Source organism: Eleutherodactylus coqui, chromosome 5 (genome assembly GCF_035609145.1).
Source record: "Eleutherodactylus coqui strain aEleCoq1 chromosome 5, aEleCoq1.hap1, whole genome shotgun sequence".
In the NCBI taxonomy this organism is placed as follows: Eukaryota; Metazoa; Chordata; class Amphibia; order Anura; family Eleutherodactylidae; genus Eleutherodactylus; species Eleutherodactylus coqui.
Genome location: NC_089841.1, coordinates 82,282,922 through 82,301,091, shown reverse-complemented (window position 1 = coordinate 82,301,091; position 18,170 = coordinate 82,282,922).

Below are 18,170 nucleotides of genomic sequence, written 5' to 3'. Positions count from 1 at the left end.
CAAGTGGGACTCTTTTCAAAAGTCTGTGTGCGCACACCCCCATAGAAAGTAATGGGAATGCACAAACGCTCAGTTCTGAAAAGAGTCAAGCTTGGTCTGTGCATGCTGAGGGACACCGCAGGAACGGGGGATTGGGCGAGTATGAAAGAGGCTCCCCAGACCCATTGTCACCTAAACTATAAGCACTATAACTTAGTTTATGGTGCTTATAGTAGGTGTCCGATTCCTTTTAATTAAACATTTTACAATTAGGAATGTCTGATAATCCAACATTAGTGTTCAGAACAAAAAAAAATTAATTTTATACCTTTTTTTTTTTTTCTCCTAATCAAAGGTTGGCATTTTATTTTAGGGTTTTTTTCTGGATGAGTTTCTTCTTTTAGTGTTAGTTTTTCTATATTTTTCTATGATCATTTTATAATAATTTGATAATCCTGTCCTATTAGCGTCCAAGTGAATGAATTTTTTTAAGGGTAGAGAGACACATAAGAAGAAGATGATCCAATCGCATCACTTTGTAGCAACCGTATGTTTTCATTCTATACAACAGAGTAAAATCGCAAAAAAACAGTATTACGTTTGCTGACTGTGGAGATAATGTGAGTCACTTGCAGGGCTTCACTTTGGTGTTCGTGCCACAATTCTTGTTCATTCCCTCTGTGAAAGGTCTTGTAGACAGGCTGATGCCTCATTGCATCTTCATCTGAACATGTGACTTTACGCTGCTTAGTGTCGTTGGGGTTTTTTGCTGTTGGCGGCTTCTGCCCATTTGGCCAAAGGTAAACTGATCGTCCTAGAGATGTAAATGTTATACTGCATAAATTTATAGGTTTTTGTTGTTTTCTTTTTTTTTTTGATTACTTTTTTATACTACTGAAAATGCCGCTTTCATGGTATCAGGAGTTTTACCACCACTACCACAGAGTTTAATACTTTGTGCTTTTTAATATTAGATGTCCTGTACCCTTTACAGACTGTAATGTGCCCATAGGGCAGCAAGTGTAGGATGTCATAAAACGCCTTATCAGCTGCTAATGCAAAGCAGCCATGCCGGCCTATCAGAGGTTCTTATGCTAGTGGTGTGCTGTGTATATATGGGAATTGTGCACCGTGATATCATCCTCCTTTGATATAGGCTGCTATTTATCTCAACTTGAAGGGTGAAGTATGTTTTCTGTTATATGTCCTATTAGGAATGTCCTCCTTGTCCTCCATGTAGACAACAGGTGAGGCTTAGACCGTTTTGTTTGTAGCTGGAAGATGTCTTGCTGCAGCAAGAACATCACACCTGTAACAGAGCGGACTGTATTCTATACGGCGAAAGTATCACAGGGCTGCAGAGAGCCAAATGGAGTACAGCCGGACGTCACAAGGAAATGTATAGAGCCCATATCAATACTGGAACATACAAAAGATATGGGACGTCACCTTGGAACAATACCAGATGAGTGCTGCACCGCCTTTAAAGGGAGGCTAGCAAATAGCAACTCCTCGCTAATGAGGTAGGCTGAACAGAGCAATTAGCTGATCCAGTCCAGTGGTTTAGCTACCACAACAACTTAAAGCCCTTTTACACGTGCCGACAGTCGTTAAAACGACTGCATGAGCGCTGACGTCACCTCTAAGGTTTTCATCGCTCATGCAGAGCATTTAGACTAAAAGACATCACTGTCTTTTCGCTCATCGCTTCACATTTTATTTGAAGTGCTCAGTGGGGAGCGTTTACACACAATGAGACGCCACTGATTGTTTGATAAACAATGAGCATTTTGTCTTTTCTTTTTTTTATTTGTTTTTTTTTGTAATTCACCTTTACATTTTAACAATTATTGCTTAAATTCGTTTGTAGGAACAAATTTTGAGCGATTTTATCATTGTGTGTAAACGGGCCATTAGAAGTGAGAAGATAACAATGTACCGATCTCACACGACCAGATTTGAATTGCAGAATACAAGATTGTCGCCCGCGAGGACGATCCGCGGTATTCCACGTTCCTTCTAAAAATAGAACATCCGCATATCTGCTCACATAAGCCGACAGCAATTTCTGCTCGCGGAAATTAAATCGCAGCATTGTCTATTTTCTTGTGGATTCCACACGGATCGCTTCCATTGAAGTCATTGGAAGCTGTCAAACCTGCGGCCCTTCTGCAATTGACATTGCGGATAGGTCATAGGTACCTGCGTCATCGCCTAGAGACGGTGTAGGAAAGCCAGTGATTTGAAAAAAAAAAACTGTACTCCGTATGTCCGATGGAAGACGCCGGGTCCATCTGCAATACAGAGTTAAACAGGTATGTGCGAATGCCAGCCGGTACAGGGCCGGATTCTACAGCGAGCTCCCGCATGCTAAATCCGACCTGTCCATGTGAGATTGGCCTAACGCCACCACTGTTCTGTCTGGAATAGAGACAGACCTCTTACAACTCCAATCCTCAGGAGCTTCTCTACTAGCTTTCTACTCCACTTTTTAGGAGAAAGCCTAGCAGACCATAAATGTTACTTCCTTACTCCCCCCAACCCCTTCCTTTTTTACCTCAGTCTAGCATCCTTGTATTGATTTACTACTGTATATTGGCTAATTAAAAGGCCATTAAATAGCCTTCAGTAGCATTTAGAGATAAGCGAATCTGTGAAAATTCTTTGTCTGCATTTTGACATTTACTGAGCTGTATTTCCTACAGATAAGGCCATGGAGGCTGTAATGCTGAAATAGGGCTCTGTGATAGGAAGTTTATAGAATGGTAGAGTTGGAAGGGACCTCCAGGGTCATCGGGTCTAAACCCAATTTTGTTCTTAATGGTGAAATACCAACAAAGCAGAACTGTGGAATCTGTAAGCAAAACTTTTCTCTTTCTTCACACTCAAGCTATGACTCGTTTATTAATGCCCCCCGTATAATAATTAGTAAAAACAGATTCACTGTAGTAAAATGGTAACATCAGGCTTAATATGTTATGTATTAAAGGGGTTGTACCACAATCGCAAGGTATCCCCTATCCATTGCTAATTGGTGGTGGTCTCACCGCTGAGACGCCCTTTGATCTAAAGAACAAGAGTCCCTTTCCTCCATCCTTCTCACTGTAGGGTTGGTTAACGCACCGTCCGCAGTGGGGAAGATGCTAGCGCTGCATTCACGTTCAGTGGGACTGTGGAGGTACCGAATCGGCACTCGCTTGGGTATTTCTGTCAGCCTCAATGAAATGAATAGACAGACAGTGCTCAATTCAAAGGGATGTCACTGTGCGGGTCAGCAAGTGAAACCCCACAAAGCAGCAAGCTATCTGCGATTGTGGTACAACTCATTTTAATAATGTTTTATGTTGAAGTCAGAGCTGATACATTTCTGTACTCTGACTCTGGCCAAAGCTGACTCCTATCTCCACAAACCTCCAGCGAAGAGGTATCACATGCCTTTTTTTTTCTTCTTTTTTGGTTGGTCCTCCGCAAATTCAAAAAAATCATAACTTTTTTTTTATTTTTCTGTCAATGTAGCTGTCTAAGGGCTTTTTTTTTCGGTGGGACAAGTTGTATTTTTCATTGGTACTATTTAATGTAACCTATAATGAGCGGTCTGCAAATCATGTCCTATGAGGAGCGGTTAAAGGATCTGGGAATGTTTAGCTTGCAAAAAAGTAGGCTGAGAGGAGACTTAATAGCTGTCTACAAATATCTGAAGGGCTGTCACAGTGCAGAGGGATCAGCCCTATTCTCATTTGTACAAGGAAAGACTAGAAGCAATGGGATGAAACTGAAAGGGAGGAGACACAAATTAGATACTAGAAAAAAACTTTCTGATAGTGAGGGTGATCAATGAGTGGAACAGGTTACCACAAGAGGTGGTGAGTTCTCCTTCAATGGAAGTCTTCAAACAAAGGCTGAAGTGGAGTAAAATGGGTAGAAAAAAACGCAATTCCGCCATCATTGATGGGTTTGCTTTTTGCGGTATACACACTGCGGAAAAAATGACATAACTTTAATCTGTGGGTCAGTGTGATTACAATACCAAATATGCTTTTCTTGGAGACTGAATGATTAAAAAAGTAAGATTCTAGACTTTTTTTTTATTATAAATGTGACAGAATGTTTGGGTTTTTTTTCCAAACTTTAAATCCTAATTTTTTACAATGATTGATTAGTTTTTCTTTCACTTTTTTTTAAGCCCCCACAGGGAACTTGAACTTGCAATCATTTTATTGCTTATACCATATACTGCAATATTGTAGTGTATGGTATTTCTGCCTGCATGCACTTAAGACAAGGGCACAGGCCCATCTTAATAGGCAGTAATACATGGCGGCACTGGCTTACTTAACAAACGAAAGGCACCTTGTGACCTCATTGCGAGGGGGCCATTCAGAATCAACAACAGCATTTTAAAGATTAACAGCCACTGCTGGCATGAATGCAGACGGTTTGGGCTGTCAGGGAGGGCTTACACCGGCCGTGCATGGTCAGCTCTTGGTTCCCCTCCATACAAACCCGGCGCGCCTAGAGTGTACTAATACGTCCTGGGCACTAAGGGTTAAAGAAGATTTGTTGCATTTTATATGTTCCTTTTTTAAAGGTATACTTTTACAGATTTTTATTAAAACTATTGTATTACAATATAACTGTCCTTATACCGCACTCGTTAACGGGAACCTGCCATTAGCTTTGTGGCCACAAAATACCAGCATGAAATAATGCAGCCGGGGTGGTGTGTGGGGGTTAGGGAAACCATCTGTTGTGGGATTGGGTAGAAAAAGTAGTTTAAAATGTACTGGAGAGGAGTCCATGCGCCATTGTATGGTCTAGAGGTTCCTTTATTGAATGCAGTGACGATAAACAGAAGCACAACTAAAGCACAAAATCCTGTGTCCATAAAAATATATTAAAGCTCCATTCTCATGCCCCTTTTCTTTACCAGACTGTTCTCTTAGGCAACATTCAGATGGGGTGAGCGCGATATCAGGCCAAACTGCTTGCCAGCGTGTTTTTTTTCTTTTCTTTTTTCTTTCTTCACACCAATGCAAGGTATTTTTGATTCAAAAATGCTTTGCCTCACCTCTGTGCAATCCTCACGTGCATCAAACTGCAAGTTTTTCCCATTGATTTCAGTAATGGCAAACATGGCATCACACTTCATGTGAGTGCCATGCGATGGCTTAAAGGGCCCATTGAAAACCATGAGCGAGGCGTTCTGCGGTAACGCCAGAAGATAGAACATGCTGTGATTTTTTTTTTTAAATTTTTTTTTTATCATCGCTGCCAGGGAAAAAGATCACTCCTGTAAATAAGTCCATTCAGAAGAACGGCGCGCATATTTGTGCGTCTCGCACGTGATTCTCGACTGTGTAAGTAAGCCATCACTCGCCTGCAACGCTGTGTATGCTGCAAGTGGTCTGTCTGAAGACCCTTATTAATATTTTAAACCCTGCTCCGCTCACCGTCTCCAGGCAGTTGGATTCCAGCCGTGACCGCCCAGTATGAGAACGGTGGTTATTTATTGCAATCTTTTAATAATAACCTTTGGGGGAAGCAATTAGGCTCTGTTCACATTTCCTTTCCTTCTTCCCGTCATGGTTTCCGTCGCAAATGCCGTTCTTAAAAAAAAAAAAAAAAAATGTCGGGCTGTGCTGTGAACACATTATGACCAATACGTTATGTCACTTCACTGCTTCGGCATGACATGCTTTTCTATTTTTTTTTCTCTTCTGTTTCATTACAGAGCAAAAGAGTTAAAATATAATGGAAGTGTGAACAAAGCCTTGTGTTTGTAATTGATTAAAATTCTGTGACCTAAGCGGTATCAATGGTCTGTTACAACTGTATGATCTGTGATTGCTGTATGATATGTATGATGTGCACTTAATAAATATGTGTGTTTTTCAGTGATTTGTGTCTTTATAAAATGAAGTGGTGTGTGTGTGTCCTCCAGGGGTATTAGACAGCTGACACCTGCCTGCATCAGCAGCGATCACGCTGATTACAACTGTTAACCCTTTATATGCCTCGATTAGCGTTCGGGTGTACTGAACAGCCCCCCCCCTCGTGATGAGATTGTATGATGCTGTTTGTTGTCATGGCAGGACCCCAGGACTGCAATTAATGAATGCCTATCAAGGTATGCCTGTGGCATGTCTTGGAAGACTGCCTGTCAGAATACAGTATAATGCAGTACTATGGCATTGCATTGTACTGAACGAGCCATGAAGCAATCGCAAGTTCAAATAAACTTCAGCCAACTTTAGGTTAATGTATATGGTCACCTTAATGGCCCTTTTACATGGGCCGACAGTCACCGCTAAGGTCATGAGCGCTCGTACAGAGCGTTTGCATAAACTTGCTGCTGGCTCACGGGCTTCTCGCTCTGCGCTTCACCTCCTATTGGGAAGCACTGGCCATGATGCATTTACACAGGACAAGAAGCCAGTGAGCCAATGATATTTTTTAAGCTGACTGTAAAATGATAATCGTGACCAGTAAATGGGCCATAAGACTTTCTACCTCCAGGGCAGGAAAAGTATTGGATTTGTTACTTAGGTTTTGGTGCAAATAGCAGGCCATGCCAAGAGGGTTGTTACATTGTTACAAAGGGGTGGGGGTTAAACTTTTTTTTTTTTTTTTTTTAAATAATAAAAAAAAATAAAATGTAAAACTCAGTTTTAAAAAGCTTTATTAAAAAACTTGCAGTGGTGTAAAATCTTGGCTTTGAAAAGGCCCCCGGGTGCCATGGCAACTGAATGCCACCTCCGAACATTTAACGGCTCCAATCAGCGGTACGGCTGATTGTAGCTGTTGCGAGCGGGTGTTAGCTGTAAGAAACAGCACTCACATTGTATGTAGCAGGATCGGCCCTCGATTATTCCCTCAATACAAACCCCGAACCTCCATGACGCAACTACGTGATGGAGCGGTAAGGGGTTAAACACACTCGATCGGGCATAAAATATTTTATAAATGTCCTCCAGAGTAAAATAGTTGTACAATTTTTGAGTCAGGCTTGTTTGAGCATAAATTTAATGACTTTTGGTGGTTTGCTCCACCGTCCACCACTTTTCCAAAAAGCATGACAGCGTGGCCGCCCGGACAACACACAATTGATATAATTTATGCCAGAAATGTGCGCCAGGTTGAGCCTGGTGTGTAATTCTATGTAGGAGCATGGAGGTGCTGAAATGCCCCTAATATAGGAAGAGGCGTGCAGTGGGGGACTCCAAAACTATACTAATCAAAGGGCTTCCTAAGTAATTGTGTATTTATGAGAGAGGGAAATTAGACTGGTGTGAAGGTGACAATCTCTGTGCTACAGAATATGTTGTTGCCGTATCTGCAATGGGAACTGATAAATAAGCAGTCTTCAAAATGACACATGAAGACCGCAGACAACCTGATTACAATAAAAAGGTGTTTTATAAAAGTTCAACTTCATATAATCTGTGCGAAGAATATAAACATTAAAAAAATCCTATTTTTAATTTGCGTATTTGCACTCCTTTTCCTATTCTGCCAACCAAAGTGGTTATTGCAATGCAAAAAGAGCAGATCACCAGTAGAGGGCAGCATTGGAAGTCTTATGGGGCGTATAAAGTGGAATTTAATCTACAGCAGTTGACATTTAGATTTCATAAGGATATGTGTGTAATAATTCTCGCTGAGATGCTAAAGAACGAAGAAGACAAAGGAACAAAGGGTAGACTAGCAATTCAGAGTACAATGTAGATCTTGCTGTGAAGTGATGGGAATATTTAGACTGCTTTCTCCAAGTGAAAGAATAAATGCATCAGAAATCTGACAAATGGATTGCTGGCGTATATTATATGCATCCTACAGTCTACAGAATATCATGGAGGTGTGTTCAGAAACTGTGTGCATGGGGCTTTGTGTTAAGTGGAAATCACAGGCTGCCATAACTCTGAGTCCACAGTGAGCCGGTGTATGTCTATAATGCCTACCATAATGCCCACGTAAAGTGGAAGCAGGCAATCCATGCCTGGGATGATGTCACCTTCCAGTTCACCTGAGATCCACCATCAGGGTGGCCCCGAGGTGGTTGTGTAACCCATCACACAGCACATGGACCCTGCACACTGCATGTACTAGTCACATCCATGCAAACGGACAAGAATAGGACATGCAATGATTTCTTTCACATAGCCTATTGGCTATAAAGTGTCTGTGTGCTGGAATAGACGGACAGCATGTGGCCCTATTATACAGCATCTGAATGGGCTCTTTCTGGACAGCTACAATGTTTTGCAGTACAGCTTAAAGGCTGAATGAGTCCATTGTAGGTTTGTGAAAAATTGACTTTTTTTTTTTTTTTTAATGGGATCTTGTCCCCAGGTTCATGCTGCCCAAACTGTACGCTTTCAGAATAACCACATTTTGATATTTGTCTCAGAACTGTCAAGTCAAAGAGGCGGGCCGCACCAGCTTCTCTTCACCTGCAGCACATTGACTGACAGCCCTCTCCTTACACACAAGCCGGGACAGGAGCTGGCAGTCAACATGCTGTGGGCACCATGAATGCTCATACTGGTTCCCCATAATCTGTGTGTGTGTGTCCATATTGCAATTGTATACATTGCATTTGTCCATTTTTTTTATTTTTATACTTCTGTGTCATTAGACTTTTTTTTTTTTTTTCTTGCATACAAAAAAAAAGTTTTTTTTTTTTTTTATAGGTGGCTCAATTTTTTTTTTTTAGTATTACAATTTTCTTTAAATCATATCCGTGAGGTGAGATAAAGCTTTTATCTTTTAAACTTTTTTTTCTAGCTTTTACGTGATCGCCGTTATCCATGGGATAACTGTGATCACCTGCCTGGGGACCACTCACTACTGCCCTCGGTCACTGCTCTAGGTTCCTGCCTAAGTAGCCAGGGGCATGGAAATTTTACATTTCTCATGCCCTCCCCAGCTTCTGCACTTGAATCTGTCATTTTGCTGATGGTCGCATGCACAGAGGTTAGTGGAAGGTCCTTGCAGCATGATCGCATCTTAGGTAAGTTGTTTCATCTCCCCTCACTGATTGGAGCCGTGAGGGAAAATAAAACTATCATTTTTTTTTATTTGTACTTTTATAGTTGTTATCCATTGCATAACAGTGATCACATGACTGGGGATCGCACTCCACGGCCCCCGATGACTGCTCCAGACTCTCAGCTACCTCTGGTAGCCTGATAACTAGGAGCTATCACAATCCCAGACCCTGAGACTTTATTCTGCAGCATGTTTTTACAGCCTTGTATAATAAACCCAGGATGTGAAAACGTGTATGGGTGGTCACTAAGGGGTTAAGTTGACTTACATCCGCAGAATTGGACAAATTAAATGTGATTATTTTTTTTAAGTGGGCTGTCAGTCTTTGTACAAATACACATGCCTGTAAAGCCCCAGTGGAGCCTACTTACTTCACCCTGGATGCCTAAATTCTGTTGTCCAAAAATTGCAATTTTGGCACAGGTGCCGAAAACTGTGACTTTTTCGACAATTAAGCCACACCCCACCACATTTTCAAAAAATAGGTGGGGCATGGCTTTAGGGTGCTTGGCCCACATTGCCCATTCCATGTACAATAATCTACGCCAGAAACAGAAGTGCTGCCAGATGATACAAATGTATTAAGGGACTTGCACCTCTATATTTGTAGCTTGTGTCCAGGCATAGCGATGTCTTAGACCGGCATGCGAAACACCAATCTAAGTAGATAAGCTCCATTGACTGTTATGGGTCAGTCTGATGCCCAATGTGAAGTCTGTTGCAAACCTGGACAGCACACAGATGGACAAATCTCTTAAGCCAGTAGGATAATGTACTCCTTCAGATACAAACCTGCTTTGTAGGACATACCCCATGGCTAACCTACAGCGCTGGAATTGGATCTGTCACAATGACTGTAGCACATTGAGGCACTATTCAGCCCCGGTAGGTGAAGGGAAGCGTATACATACAGTGCAGCCCATCTATAGGTACGGGGTACCAGAATCTACACCTAAAATCTGCATCAAATTACCAGCTAATCTGCTGCATGTGGATACGGCCTTAGTGCACTGTAATCTGCGAGTTTAGATATTGTAGTGGATTCAGCTGCAGTCCTATCACATTGTGCCATGTAACATTAATTCTGACTGTATACAACCGATATAGCTCTGCTTCATTCATACTTTGGAAGCCTTGCCTTTGACAAACAAGTTCTATGGCAGAAGTCTAATTGTGACTATACTCATTTGTTCTACGTAACTAGCCGCTCCTTATCATGTCGCAGCACACTTCGCAAAAAGATAATATGCAGAACTTTACACTCCTACGCACTGAAGCCTATTGTAGAGGCGGGTTTCAGCTAGAATCATCATCTGCTCAGTCTATAAGGGATGGAGCACAACACAGTGTGATATATGGAAATGCCAAATGTCAGTTTCTAGGATTGACTCATGTGATCTTCAGTCCAGCAGCTGACATTTGGCATTTGCCTATAGCATACGGCGATGTCTCATCTGTTACTCTCTTCTAGGCTGAACTTTTAAGGACATACGTGGCGCACAAAACTCTACTCTGTTGATAAAAAAAGTATAGACCAGTAATTTTTCAAGTGTTGATTTCTTCTTTAATCTGGTTCAATCAGAACTATGCTAATTAAGACCAAGACCATCATGAGAAGATGTGATTGCTGGCAATTATAAAGTTCCTGGGCTGCTGCGTATGAAAGAGAGAATTTAGAGTAACTGCACTGTAGGAAAACTTTTGATATATGATAGCGACCTGTCAAAAGTTTTGGTCACAGGGGCTTTAGGTGCTGAGGCTTCCACTGATTACTAAAATGGAGGGACTGCTGCGCTCACCCAAGCACTTTGCCTCTTCGGCTGAAGATGTGATCAAAGAAGTCTATAAAAGTCTTTTATAGGCTTGTACGAGTCCATTTTCAACTGCTGACAACAGCTGAAGCTCAAATGAGCAGCCCCTTCAATTTAGTAATCAGTGGGGGTGTCAGTACTCGGACCCCCACTGATCAAAACGTATGGCATGTCTGTGACCTGACAAGTTTTTATGAAAGTGCATTTACTCTTTGAAGGAATGTAGCAAAAAAAATGCATCTTATGGTTCAAAAAATATCTTGACTCATGCAAACTATAAAATATAGATGACGTGTTGTTTATAGCCTCACAGCTCATGGCGTAAAAAAACACATTGGTAGAACAGCAGTTTTTATCCATACCCAAAAATAAGTTATAAAAGTTAATCCATAAATCATATTGTACCCCGAAAGTGTGGCGGTAAAAAATGACAGCTCTCGAGTATCAAAAAAATCAAACATTTTTGTCGTCAGCAAAGCTGTACGAGGATAAGAGTTATGGACCTTAAAGGGTTAAAAAGGAATGACCAAGGTAGGCCAGCTTCACACGAGCAGGAAAATCATGTGAGATTTGTGCGTTGCGGGACACAGAAATCTTGCACGAATATGAATTTTGAAACCAAATCCCCTCGCATCTGCGGCAAAATCACATGTTGGCAAGCGCGAAAACGGGCCGTGATATCGCAGTCTCTCGTGTGAAGCTGCAAAATATTGTAGAATCTCATTTTTTCCCCTCTCTGATGTCTGTGCCGATCGCGATTTTAACATTACAAGTCCCATAGACCCCTGCAGAAAAAAACCGCTGCGAATTTTGCAGTGAAAAAACCCTTAGTAGTTTACCCCTCAGATGCCATAGTGGCTGCAGCATCTAATTGGTTATATAGAGGGAGGGGGTTCCTTCTGTCACTCTATCGCTGTCTGCCCTATTGCCACTGCAGGGTGTCGATGGGTTGCTGTGACAAACTGAGGCCTCAGGGCGCCTTCAGACGACTGTATATCAGCCGGGTGCCGATATATGACGTCCCTCTCTGCAGGGGGAGGAGGCTGGAAGAGCTGGGAGCAGTGCACTGAGCTCCTGCCCCTCGCCACTATTTGCAATGGAAGGGGGTGTGATGGGGGTGGAGCTAAGTTCTGTAACTTGGCCCCATCCCGCCTCCCACTATTGCAAAGAGTGGAGAGGGGACAGTAGCTCAGAGCACTGCTCCCAGCTCTTCCAGCCTCCTCCCCCTGCAGAGAGGGACGCCGTATATCGGCACCCGGCCGATTCACAGTCGTCTGAAGGCGCCCTCAGACTGGCCTTATGTCTGACATTTTAATTACACCTGGCAGCGCCTATCAGCATTAGGGCTCATTCACACGGGCGTATTTCCCGTGCTTAACACTTGGTGAATGGAGGCAATGAAAGTCAATGGACTTTCATTCTTCCATTCACAACTGCAAGTGTACTTTGCTTATGACACACAGGAAAGATAAATCACAGCATGCTCAATTTCTCCGCGTATCATACGCAGCCCTTGAAGTCCATATGCAGGTATTTCATATGGGCAGTGTTTCACAGTGCTGTCAGTGTTCAGTAACAAGGGGACTCCCCACTGGGGAATATTGACGCGCACCAGGTTTGTGCTTTTGTACGCCTGTAAAACACGGACATGTGAACACACCATAGGGAACCAATGTTTCTAATAGCGTGTTTTTGTGGGCACAACTGTACGCACAAACACACGCTCGTGTGAAGCCATCCTAGTTATGTAAAAGAATATAAACATGGATCTTTGAATGTAGAAGCACAAAGCCATTTTTGTATTATTTTTATTGAGCAAGAGTAAAAAAAATCACTATATAAATTTGACATAACGAACTGAGCCACAAAGTAAAGTTAACACGTTGTTATACCATTTAATGAAAAAAAACAGAGCAAATTGCTTTTTCGTTCCAAAAAAAAGTGGAATAAGGCTCCTTCACGCTGGCGAGAAAAATCGCATGATTTTCTCCTGATACGGGAATGAGTGAAAACGCATGACTATGAAACCAATGATTTTCAATGGTTTCATTCTCATTTGCGATCTTTTCACTCCTGTGAAAAGTATTCGCAGTATTTCCTTTCTTTTTGTGATATCACCCATTTTTCAATCGGGTCAGCGGCAGCAGCGCAGGCCCTATTAAAAACAATGAGAGAACCTTTGCGATCCCCTGCTGCGGCTGTAACAGCTGCAGCAGGGAATTCCTCCAGCCCCATAGGGATGTGAGGCTGTCGCATCCAGGGGGTTCCACATGTTTTTAATGGAGCCGGCGAAAGCAGCGCTGGCCCCATTGAAAACAATGGGAGGATACTGCGATCTCCTGCCTGTGACCCCCGCAGGGATGCGAGGCTGTTTCCATGTGAAAATGCCTCGGATCCAGGGCTTTTCAGAAGGATTACGAGGGCGATATCGGGCTGTGAAGTACAGCCCATTATCACTCCTGCCAGTGTACAGGAGCCCTAAATGTTCAAAATGTCACAATTTCTCCAACAATGGTACTAATAAAAAACTACACCTTGTCCTCCCAGGCAAAAAAATAAGCCCTTTTATAAATCTAGTCTCACTGTAATCATAGTGACCTTCAGCATAAAGTTTACATGTCATTCATACAGCACAGTGAACGCCGTAAAAGCAAAACACAGAAAACAAAGATCAAAAAATAATGTAGAATTTCAGTAGTTTTTTTCTGTGAAGCCTCAAGAAAAAATGACATTTATTCAATACATTATATGTAACCCAAAGTGGTGCTATTAAAAGATGCAACTCCTCCTCGTACACCTATGTCAATGGAAAACCCCAAAAAGTCAGCGCTCTTGAAAGGCGGGGATGGAAAAAAAAAAGTAATTGTCTTTAAAGCATTCAAGGAATTTTACGGTACTATATGTTCAGCCAAGTAGAATATTAAGCAGCAGACTGCTGGCACGCTCTCTGTCTCGGTTGTACAATTAATATTAAATACCCTTGGTGCCAAGTCAAAAAAGGAATTGCATCAAAGAAATCTTGGCTGGTGCTGATGCCTCTTTGTCTGAGGCCGGATTTACACGAGCGTATGCATATTTTGCAGGTGCATTTGCGCCACATTTTCCTGCATCGAGCGTTGCATATTTGTGTGTGCAACTGTGTCTTTCTGTACTTTTTGCGCACACACATTGTGCACATTTGATGTGCCAAAAAAGTGCGGCCACGATCCCGTACATTGAAATAGCTAATTAGCCTAGTTAGTTTCATATGCTCTATTTGCCTACGCAAATGCCCATGAAAATAGAGCATGCTTATTTTTTTTACGCAGCAGAATTGTGCATGTTAAATACGCATTTGTGAACAAACCCATTGAAATCAGTGGGTTCTATTCACTGCGTGTTACGCCCACAAATACAGTCGTGTGAATCCAGCCTGTAGGAGTGTTACTGTGCTTGTCAACCTTACCCGAGATACAAGGCATTAGCAGTTGTATATTTCCAGGTACAGTGTAATTACAGCACGCTGACACTAAACCTTTAATATCCACCTCCAGGCAAATTTCTGAAAATACAGGTGAGATTTATGGAGCTGCTCTTGTTCACATAATTGAGTGCTCCTCAACGATACTGTTCTGGAGATCCTCCGCTGTTTTTTAATGGAACACAGAGGAAGCTTGAGATGACCATGGTAAAGGAGCAGCTCTATCATGAACTACCAAAGAGTCAACATAGGAAATACTACAACGGTCAACTCAAGCAGCAATCTCCATCACACAGTGATAACATGTTGGAGGTAGAGATAATGTGGTCCAATAAAGTGTACTCTGCCCACGTGTCCCCTTTTTCAGGAAGAAATGTGGTTGCAAAGAATGGCTGCTGCTCTGTAGGACTCGCCATGACCATGTATTTAACATGGCTGTTCATTCAATTGTGGCTACCTGCCATTTTCCCTGGAGAGCTGGGGCATTGCAGAGGATTACAACTGTCTGACCTCCGTTCAGCAGGTCAACTAAATTTAGGGTAAAAGAACTGGTCTAGTTTGGACAACTCCTATTCAAATCTGGAGAGAAAATAACATCAGAAGATACAGATGGAGGCAACTAATTGGTGAAGGTTAGTGTTGAGTTAATCGAAACAGTTGAACTCTCTTGTAGATTGAACTTTGCTAAAATTTCGGTTTGGAATGAACCCGAACCTGGTTGGTTTGCCTCGGCTGAACCCACTAAAATAGCTATGTCTTTCTTCATTCCTTTCTTTCACCTAAGCATGTTATACAGGACTTATAAGGCTCTTAGATAGTGTTATACACCAGTTCTAGGGGTATTGGTAAAATTCGCGTTTGGTTTGAACTAATTTGGACCGAACCAAAATTTTTGCCCAAATTCAGCAAACTGGCCCAACCAAGCTTTTTAAAAGTTTGCTCCTCACTAGTGAGGGCACTGTAGCAGAATATCTCTAGTCTGTGCTATCATTCTGTTGAATTTGTGCAAGGCTGTTTTCTTGACTTATTTGTGGAAGTGAAAAAAGTTGGCTATGTTGTAGACCATAATTATGGACTGGCTGGGCATAGGGAGCAATAAACTAGTCAGCCATGATGTGGGCTCCACGAACATTCACCAAAATGCTGCCTATAAATTTGAATGGCATATTATTGATGACATCATTCATCATGCAGGTGGTAATGTTGGCTGAGTTTTGGTTCAGTCCACAGGAAGATTTCCTCTACTGCAGTGGTCTCCAAACTGTCTCTCACCAGCTGTTGCAACACTACAACTCCCATCCAAACTTGTCTACTTGTGGTAGTCAGTAAATGCTGAGTGTCATAGTTTTGCTAACACTGCAGAGCCACAGAAAGATCATTGCTCTACTTTTATAAGAAACCCACAACACTGGAAAAATAGGGCACAGGCGTAATGCTCTGGCAGTCTAGTGCAGTGAGCAGAAGGGTGAAGCTAGCCTGAGTAGTTGCACTAAGTTTCAGCGTGGTCACGATGATGGCTACTCCAGCTCAAATGGCTACTCGTGTAGTAGGAGGATTGCAACATATACATAAATGGTTCCGATTATGTCAAATCATGACGCCAGTACCTCCGAGAGAAACATGGTTAGATAAATAGTCCAAGCCGAATCAGCTTTTGCAAAACCGGAGGTACATAGTTCTACTGTAGGTTGCAGGTGGTATAAAATAACATCCACAAAACCATTCCTTCCAACAATATAATCCAACAATATTTCATACAGTGATTTTTGACAGTCTTTGGGGCTCTATCACTCTCTTTCTCAATCTACTTCTTATCCTCTTTGAACAACTGAGTTGACCAGTCTAAGTTATCGGATTTCTGCTCTGAGTGATTACTCGTAGAAGAAATAGTAACAATACAGCCACCTCAATGCTGAAATACACCAACTCCAATTTGTGCAGAAGCGAGTTACACTCATGGTTGCGAAACTCCATTTAGTTCAGCTACCGTGAGACCAGCCCTGAATCCGTTTCTCTGCCGCAGAGGGGTAGACAACTCTGTCCCTACTTCGGGTGCTGTTAGTTCACTCCTCTGCACTACGCCCTACTCCTGCCACCTTCGTCCAGATCCTGACCTCCAGAGGCTCTTTCCTAGTTGTGGCAGCTCCTCACTCTGCTGCCTCTTTTCTACCTCCTCCAATGCCTAACTCCTCCACTTCATGCTGTTTTCCCGCACTTCTCTACTTTTTGATGACTCCCTTCCCAGGCTTCACAAAACCACCCCCACTCCACCAATTAGAACTTTACAAGCAATCGGCCAATCAGAAAAGGCCATTGCCAGGTAGCCTAGCTCTATCCCGGCATACAGGAAAAGACAGTGTCTTTCTCCTGCGAGATGCCTCCTATGTCCTACTAAGGGCTAATAGCAAGGATCACAGGATTGGTTAGCACTATTGACTACCCTCTAGGACCCTCCAGGTCACTACACTAGTTTTCTCCTTCATGGTCTGCATCTCTGATTTTCAATTGTCTGTGAGATGGTGCCAGTAGCCAGCTGTTTTGCTGTCTACTATATCCTGTGCATAGAAGACTGCAGATTCTGCTCCCTAACTGTCTGTAACACAAACACAGAAATAACAGCATCATGTAGCACAGAGTACAGTGGGACTGAGCAGTGTAGATGTGATTTCAATAGCTCTAACACATTTAGCAATCACTGGTAGCTGCAGGAACATCTATGTGAGTTTCTTTCTCTATCCCACCCCCCTCCTTTTCTTGTCCAGAAACTTCTATGGGCAGCATGAGCTATTCCCCCTACTTCATTTCCTGTTCGCAGTCTTGTTATCACTGTTACTACAAATGTGCATCATTTGACAAAAGGTAGTGGACATTAAATTAGGAGATGAGACCCCCAGTGTTCAGCACTTTTGAGTTTTCAGCAAAACATAATTTTGTCATCACGTTAGCTATCATATAAGCGTGAGTTATTTGAAAAGTTACTGACCGAAAAAAGCTGCAGCAGATATGTGCTACCGCGTTTCCCCGAAAATAAGGCACCCCCTGAAAATAAGGCACCCCTGAAATTTTCAGAAGCCCCAAATATAAGGCACCCCCAATAGTAAGGCATAGTAAAGTGTGCAGGCAAGTCAAGAGGCCTGTCCCCTGCTGCCATCCCCGTTGTCTCCTACCTCCAGATGTATAGGTAGATCTGCAGACAGTCTGCTGTTATCCTGTCCCTGCTGTGCTGTACGAGTGTGCTGTTGTGAGCTCCCCTTGCTGGCTGGAAAAGTCCATACTTTACGTTCTGTTCCTGCTGTACATGTCTGCTGTGATGAGCTCCCCCTGGTGGCCAGAAGCTGCAATACCATCCCTGCTTACAAGTGGTACAGGAACTTCTGTCTGCAGACAGGTACGTTACTTTACAGGCCTTATTTTATGGCTCTGTGTGTGAGTCAGGCAACCTGTGTGTGATTCTTAAGGCTGGGTTCTCACAGAGCGTATTTTCAGCTGAAATCTCGCGGTTTGGCCACAGCAATAAAGAGCGAGATTTCCGCCGGGAAAGCGCTGCTTCAAAACCCACGGCACTCAGCCGCTTGTTTTGAAGCGACCTGGCTGCACGCTTTTCAGTTTCTGTGCCCGGTGAATCTGCACCACAACACCGGCTTCTCCCGGCTTTGCCGTGACAGATTTGCTGTCCCATGTGGAGGAGATTTCTGAGAAATTTCGTCCACAAAGCTGGCCAATTGAGGGATTAGCGGCCACAGATGGATTTGCCGCGGCGAAATAAGACACCCCCTGAAAATAAGACGTAGCGCATATTTGGGAGCAAAAATTAATATAAAACGCGTCTTATTTTCAGGGAAACAGGGTATTTATTGTTCATTGACCTTTCA